The sequence below is a fragment of the Sus scrofa genome, chromosome 14 (assembly GCF_000003025.6).
Source record: "Sus scrofa isolate TJ Tabasco breed Duroc chromosome 14, Sscrofa11.1, whole genome shotgun sequence".
Taxonomy (NCBI): domain Eukaryota; kingdom Metazoa; phylum Chordata; class Mammalia; order Artiodactyla; family Suidae; genus Sus; species Sus scrofa.
The window spans coordinates 133,077,872-133,084,730 of NC_010456.5; positions in this window are offsets into that span (position 1 = coordinate 133,077,872).

A 6,859-nucleotide genomic window follows, 5' to 3' on the forward strand; every position below is an offset into this window, starting at 1 on the left:
AGCATCCAGTGTTTAGCCCTTGACTTGTTTGGTTTCACTTAACCCTCCCAACCCCTTGGGAGGTCAGCAGAGGTATTATTATTATTATTATTATTATTATTTTGTCTTTTGTCTTTTTAGGGCCATACCCACGGCCTATGGAGGTTCCCAGGCTAGGGGTCTAATCGGAGCTGTAGCTGCCGGCTTACAGCACAGCCACAGCAATGCGGGATCCTTAACCAACTGAGTGAGGCCAGGGATTGAACTCGCAACCTCATGGTTCCTAGTCGGATTTGTTTCCACTGTGCCACAATGGGAACTCCAGCCAGGGTATTATGAGCACCCCTATTTTACAGACAGGGAGGCCCAGACTTAGAGAGCGGAAGTGACTTGCCCAAGGTCATGCAGCTGGAAAGTGGATTTCAACCCAAGCGGTTGTCTTTGCCAGATGTAAACTAGAACAGGGTCCCAGGGCACAGTGGCCTTTATAGGGCCCATAGATGCCTGAAAAATGCCGCCTATGTCCCCATTGTCTCCCCAGCTCAGCTTTAGTAAAAACACAGTCTCTGACCTGCCACCCTCCTCTGCCGTGCGTGTAGACCCAAGGAGTCCCCAGGCCCGAGGCAGAGATGCCCCCGGTGGCCCCGTTTCCATGACTCCCACTGAATCCTCCTCATGGGCAGCCAAGGAGGCTGCTCAACTTGAGAGCGTGGAGACCATTTCATCGCCTAATCAATAACCCCGTTATTGACTTGGTGTTCCCAGAGGACAGGTTTATAACTTTATCGAGCCCTGCATGTGGGGACAATGATGAGGATAATGGAAAGTCATCGACAAATGCAGGCTTCTGCATTGCAAATTAACATCTGCTCGAGTAAGAGAGAAGTTGTGTTTTAGTTTCAGGATTGGTGAAAATGGAGATGCCCGTAAAATAAAGTGTGTGATATACGGCAGGTTCCAGCATCACGCCATGGCCTGGATCTTCTGCACTGGCTCGTCGCTAGGCCCCAGGGACTGCGGCTGTCCCCGTGGAATGTGCTCACGGGGGTGTCCAGTGTGTCGTCCAAAAGCACTCACTCTCTTCCCGTTTTCCTGGGTCCGGAAACAACTTTCACCCGGAGTCTTCCCATGTGGAGCGCGGGCAGCCCAGGGAATACACCCAGACGTGTCCCTCGGAGCCTCTGCTTGGTTGTCCTCACACAGGAGGCCCTGGGAAGGGAATGGGCCCAGGGGATCGCGTTCCTGTCCCAGTTCCGTGTGGCTCCAGGGAAGTCGCTTCAGTTCAATGGGCCTCGTTGCCCCCGTCTGTAAAGTGGGGCTGTGTGTCTCTTTGCACCAAAGGATTGTATGAGATAAGCTGATACAATTAGACTTTACAAGTCTCATATCACAGGCTCGTGGGTCCAGCCCTTGGCCTCTGGTGTGCGGGGCACCACGCTATAGCCACTGGGAACAAGGTGAATCCTCTGTCTTCTGTAGGATCATGGCCTAGAGGGAGAACAGACAATAGGCGGGAAAACATACAACTTCTGAGAGTGACCAGGAATGAGACGAAGCAAGTGGGAGGGTCAAGGTGATGGCAGGGCCGGGGTTAGACAAGGCTTCTCCGGGCAGTGATGTTGCAGCCGAGATGGGAAGTACAAGGTTGAGTGCGCTGAGGGGAGAACATTCCAGGTGCAACGAGCCATGGGGGCAAAGGCCAAGAGCCAGGCCAGTGCTCCGAGCAGCCTGGAGGCCCCTTCCTGCTGGAGCCTAGAGCAGGGGAGCAAAGGAGGTGGGGGGAGCCAAAACAGCCTGGCTGATCCCACCCGCAGGTCACCGTAAAGAAAGTGAACGTTATTCTGGGTGCATTGGGATGGGGAAGTCGTTGAATGGTTGTGAGCACAAAAGTGATGTGAGCTGAATCAGGTTTTTAGGTCATTCTGGCCACTGTGTGGCGCATCCAGAGCAAGTACAAAAACAGGATCAAAGAAGGACCCCAAAGAGCACGTCCACAGAACACCTGCTGCTTCCAACGGGGTCAGGCAGGCTCCCAGGGGTTCCCATGGCTGCTGAGTTGCCACCTCATGTCTAGTCAGCAGTGCTAACATCCCCAGGCCTGGAGGCCTCCTCTGTGCCCAGCATGGTGCCCGGAGCTCTAAGTCACCCTGTCCTCCTGCCAGCTCTAAGAGATGGTGCTATAGGGCTCCCCATTTTCAGGCATGAGGCTCAGAGAGGGAAAGTGACTTGTCTATGTCACACAGCCGCTCAGTGGCTGGCTGTGCCCAAACCTGGGGCTCTTTGGCCCCAAAGCCACTCTGCTCTCCTGACTCTCCCCTGGAAAGCCCCCATTGTGTGCCTTTATCCCACAGCCCGGCAGAACTGCCGCCAGCACCTTCGTGTCCCTCCGCAGCCGCGGTCTTCTCTCACCTGCTGCCTATGGGCTACTGAGCCCTCCAGGACCCACTGGGTGATCATGAGCCCCCGTCCTGGTTCTGGAGAGTTTCTGCTTTGGTTGCGTCAGTGTGACAAAGTCCAGGATGGTGGCAGCTGCACAAGGAGGCCCTGGGGTGTCCCTTATAGTCCCTTTGGAGGGCGTGCAGTCTTGGCAGATGATTGGCCAGAGAGAGGCAGTTTCTCCAGCTGAACCCGGTGAGATCCAGGAGACAGGGCAGCAGGCTTCTGGCCACCTAAATGATGCTGCGGGGAGAACCCTTGAAGTGCTTCTGTGGCTGTGCGGAGGCTGCAATGGAGGCCCAGGGGAAAGAGAACTTCAGGCCTTTGGGCGTGACTTTGATCAGACAGTGGGACCCATGCCCTCTGTCCTTGGGGGCTGCTGGTTCCATCCCCACCCTTCACTACATTCTTAGCAGAACATAAAAGATGCAGCCGAAGGCTCTGGGTTGGGGGGAGACAAGAGTCTCCTGGGCTGCACCCAGCTTTCTGGATGAGCCACCATTAGACGTCCTGTCCCAGAAGACTGGTTGTGCAGCTAGTGACACCCAGGAGCCCCAAGAAAGCTCCCCTAGAGGAGCAGAGGCTAACAGCAGACAGATCCCCTTTGTGTCCCCTTTGCAACTGATTCCTGAAAAGCCGGGCTTTCCCAGGATATCCTTGTCGATTTTACCGAGGCCCACAGACCCTCTGGGATCGGCTGGCTGCATTGTTGGCCTGGATTCCTCACCCCTCTCAGGACCCAGGCTTGCTGCTCTGTGACTTGGCAGTTTTTCCCACTAAGAGGTGGGGCCTACGTCTCTCGCCCGGCCTCTGGACTGGCCCTGGGACCTGTTTTGGCCAGTAGCTTGTAGCCAATATGATGGACCATGGGCTCTGAGCCTAGTTCTCAAGAGGACTAGGGGTGCCCTTGACCACCCCACCCCTGCCCCGCCCAGATCACACAACAGCAAACGACTCAGATTCATGACCGAACTCAGCCCAAATCAGCTGGGCCCAGCTATCAGCCACCCCCAGCCTCGATTCCTCAGCTATAAATAAAAAGAATGATTGTTCTTTTAACCACTGTGTGGGGGTTTGGGTTTGGTTGTTACGTAGCAATTGCTGACTGATACACCCTGTGAACCTAATGAATCCCTTCTGACAGCTAATGCTGGTTTGAGGGATGGAGAGCCACGGGGTTGGCTCCTGAAACATTCTAAGCCTCTTCATCGTTACCAGCATCACAGTCTTATTATAACCACCGCATCCGGAGCTTCAGCTTGGTCCAGCCTGTGCTATGGACTTTACCCATCCTCTATGCTCTGATCTTCCCAGCCACACTCGGAAGAAAGTTCTCCTCCGCTGCATTTGACACATGATGCACCTGTGTCACAAAGATGCTCATTAACTGCCTGGGGTCAAACAGACAAAAAGTAGCAGTACCAGGATTCAGACCTCTACCCGTCTGTCTCATGCAAAGGCGGAAATTCACGTGGAAAATACATCCAGGGAACAGCACCCCCACCCCCCACCCCCCAAGCTTCCCTCTCTCCCACCCCTGGGTCTGGGGACTCCGACCCGAGACCAGAGGGCAGTACGTGTAATGATTTCTGTACAATTAAAACTAGCATCCTTCACTTTAACAGTATGAATAAAACTTCCTTTCCTTCATGGGGACCCACACACTCCCCTCCAGCCTCCGATCAGAACCGGGGTCCAAGCCACTCTCAGGAGACACGAACTCACTCCCTTCCCGGAGCCCTCCTGAGTCAAAACCCAGGCGTGAGCTGGAGCCGTTCCTCCTGAGTGACTCAGAGAGAGGCTGCACTTAGGTCTGGTTAACCTAATGTGCACAATAAAAATTTTTATTAAAAAGGAAAGAAGAAAGCTGTGGAGATGGCAATTGGCCATGGATGGGGATTATTTTTTATTGGAATTAGAATCCCTTTATTTAAAAAATATATAAACCCTCAATTTTCTTTCTATCACTTGGCTTAGCAGCCCGTGGAAAGTTTCCGAGGCAATTTCAATGCTGGCGGAGAGAACGGCTCTGGACCTGCTTGCTTTTCCTAAACTCTCTTTTATGAGAAGTAAAGTGGAAGCCATAGCAGACTGTGAGTGCCGGGGATCTCGCTGAGGCCAGGGCTGCAAGGTGACGCTGATGCCGAGGGCCTCTCCTGGGGCATCCAGCTGCATCCTCAAGCCTGAGCCCAAGAAGCAGCCAGACAGTTGCCTCTGTGTTCTCATCGACATGCTCATAGATTTTTGTTGAGAATTGCTGGATTTTTTTTTTTTTTTTTGTCTTTTTAGGGCTGAACTCACATCATACGGAAGTTTCCAGTCTAAGTGTCTAATCAGAGCTCCAGCTGCTGGCCTAGGCCACAGCCACAGCAACACGGGATCCAAGTTGCCTCTGTGACCTACACCACAGCTCGCACCAACACCAGATCCTTAACCCACTGAGCGAGGCTAGGGATCGAACCTGTCTCCTCACAAACACTATGTCAGGTTCTTAACCTACCAAGCCACAGTGGGAACCCCTAGTTTTTGTTTTAGCAAATAAATTTCCAGAGGTGTGGATTGAGGAGTACAATTCATATGCTCTGTAAAAAGGCAGCAAACCCAGACTGAGTGAGTCTGCTTTGCTTGAGCGTGCCGGTTACCTGCGAGCCACACGTGAACTGCACATTGGTTCCGAGCTGATGCCTGGCAGGTGGCTTTCCCTAAGCCATGTACCACGCCCTTTTCCTGCATCATCTCATTTCATCATCACAACAACACTTTAAGGCAGGTTCTGTTCCCTTTCTCTGCAGATACGGAAATTGAGACTCAGCAAAGGAAGGTAACTTAAATTCAACCCATAAACACATATTGAGGAGTTCCCGTCGTGGCTCAGTGGTTAATGAATCCGACCAGGAACCATGAGGTTGCAGGTTCGATCCCTGGCCTTGCTCAGTGGGTTAAGGATCCGACATTGCCGTGAGCTGTGGTGTAGGTCACAGATGCAGCTCGGATCCTGCGTAGCTGCGGCTGTGGTGTAGGCTGGCGGCTACAGCTCCGATTAGATCCCTAGCCTGGGAACCTCCATATGCCGTGGGAGCTGCCCTAGAAAACACAAAAAGAAACAAAACAAAACAAAACAAAAAACCACGTATCAAATACCTAACTATGTCAGGTGCTGTCCTAGGCACGGGGGAGGCCTGGGATGAAACAGACAAAGCCAACTCGCCCACGAGTGTAGAGCTGGGAGTGGTGGCATCAGGACGTGAAGTCCTTCAGGGTCCAGGTTGTGAGCTTCAACCCACTGTTCTGGACACCCCGATCGATGTTGAGTCAAGGATTTTTAATAAGGCGAGCATGGCACACAGGGTGCATTCAAACCTGGCAAAACATATCAGGATTTATGCCCTGACTGTCCACATCACTTCAGTGATTCTGAACAAGATTTCAAAGGGAGTGAAAATGACAAGGACAGCGTCTGATTTCGCTGGACGCTCGCCGCAGCCCAGCGGGAAGGTGCGGGCTGCTCAGGTGGGATCCTTGCAGCGGTTCCTGGAGAGGCCTTTGACAACGTCCATTTGGAAGGGGAGGAAACTGGACGTGGGGAGGTAGGTGGTTTGCCCTGGGATGCTCAGTGGGAAAGTGTAGGACTGGGGTTTGGACCGGGGTCAGAGCACACGGGCTTCTTCCTCTCCGGGGATGGTTGACCCCCTGAGTATTCCTCCTGGGGGGTGATGCCTTCCTCCTGCAAAACCCTGGATCTTCAGTCTGGACTCAGCCAAAAGTGTAGCCCTCTCGCCCCACGGAAGACACCTGACTGGGGGGAGGAGGGGGCCGGGGAAGGGGGAGGTGGATGAGGAAGGAGAAAGGGGAGGGGGAAGGAGGGAGGCTGAGAGGGGGGAGGGGGCTGGGCTGGCCTTGGGCTTGTGCTGAACGTGGCCCCAGAAGGTTTGGAAGCAGAGGAGGGGAGTGCTCGGGGCCTGATCTATAATTCCAGGTTCAAAGTCACAGCTGATAAGCCTCGCCCTTAAAGAGGCTTCTTTGAGAAGAAAGGAAAGGAGAAGAGCTGCTTTGTGTGTGTGGATGGGGAGATTTCCAGCCCCGCCACTGGCCCACCTGGGAAAGCAGAAGCGTCTGAGAGCCCCCGACCTCGGCTGCTCCTTTAGAACCAACGATCCTGATCCCCAGTACATGCGGGACAGCGCGAGGACCCGGGAAGCCGCCTTGTCAACAGGCCCAGGGCATGTCCCGCTCTCTGCTCTACAACAATCCCCCTCTGTTGTGGGCTGGGGGCTCCGCATTCACTCAGAGGCAAGCGGGAGTTAAGTTTCCGGGGCTCCTGCGAGCGCCATTATCCAGGGGTAGCGGGCGTGGCTTCCCAGCCTCACCTGCACAGGTGTTTGCCCCGCACTTGACACTGCCCAGCCTGTGATGTCTCAGGTGTCTGGGCAGCATCATTCCCTGC